A 1,329-nucleotide genomic window follows, 5' to 3' on the forward strand; every position below is an offset into this window, starting at 1 on the left:
AAACAACAAATTATTTGTTGGGTAAGATCAGAGAACGAGTCGTCCAGTGGCACAACATAAACCTACAACATGTAACAACAACAACAACAACAACAAACAACTGTTATGTGAAGATCTAGTTATTCAAAGTGAGATGATCACAAGGAAGTTAGGGATATAGAAGAGTAGGAGTGAGGTATAAGGTGGAGGCCCAGCCACCGTGGCTGGTGCTATATAGAGCAGTGAGGGATAACACCATATCTTAACCCCTGGTGATGTGTGAGCTTATAAACACTGGTGGTATTTATGGCGGCCACCAGGAAGTAATGTTCACCAGGTATTGCTCTGCTCTACACTGATCCAACAACTACAAGGATAATGTTGTTATAACCTTCTTGATCATGCTGGTTATAGAAGTATTATAGATACATGTTGGTGACACAAGGATAATGTTATAACCTTCTTGATCATGCTGGTTATAGAAGTATTATAGATACATGTTGGTGACACAAGGATAATGTTGTTATAACCTTCTTGATCATGCTGGTTATAGAAGTATTATAGATACATGTTGGTGACACAAGGATAATGTTGTTATAACCTTCTTGATCGTGCTGGTTATAGAAGCATTATAGATACATGTTGGTGACACATCATAATGATGGTCTCGTCTGGTGTCCACATAACCACAGTACGTTACTACAGTACATACAGTAATATCAGTCGTAACAACACTATGTATGTAGTCGTGATTACCGTAACATGTGAGTGGCAAGATTGGATGACGTAACGTAACAGACTTCATCATTCTCAATAGTTTAGATGGATCATGTAATATTTGGCGTTGCTTCATGTTTTATCAGATGATAAAATGATGGCTGGTCTAATGACCTTCACAAGTCAGTGGTCATTAAATCCCACACAGCAACCAACCACTCAGGATGACCAGGAGGGAGCCACCTGGTGCAGACCAAGTGTACCAGCCTGGTGGAGAGGATCAACTGCTCCACCTCAGGATAAGAGCTGCTCAAGTTCTGTAGTGAGGGACACTCCAAGTGGCATGTGAAACTACCAGTCTTAGTTATAAACTACCGCCCGGCTGGCCGGTGGGTGGCTGTGGCCAACATGAACCCAGGGGCTACACACACACACACACACACACACACACACACACACACACACCGCCCACTGACCTGACCACCGGCCGGTGGGTGGCTGTGGCCAACATGAACCCAGGGGCTACACACACACACACACACACACACACACACACACAGAGCGGCGCCAGGCTGGAGGCGGGGCATCGTGACGTCACAGGCAAGTCCCTCCCCCCGCCAGATCCAAACATGT

The sequence above is a fragment of the Panulirus ornatus genome, chromosome 12 (genome assembly GCF_036320965.1).
Source record: "Panulirus ornatus isolate Po-2019 chromosome 12, ASM3632096v1, whole genome shotgun sequence".
NCBI classification, from domain to species: Eukaryota; Metazoa; Arthropoda; class Malacostraca; order Decapoda; family Palinuridae; genus Panulirus; species Panulirus ornatus.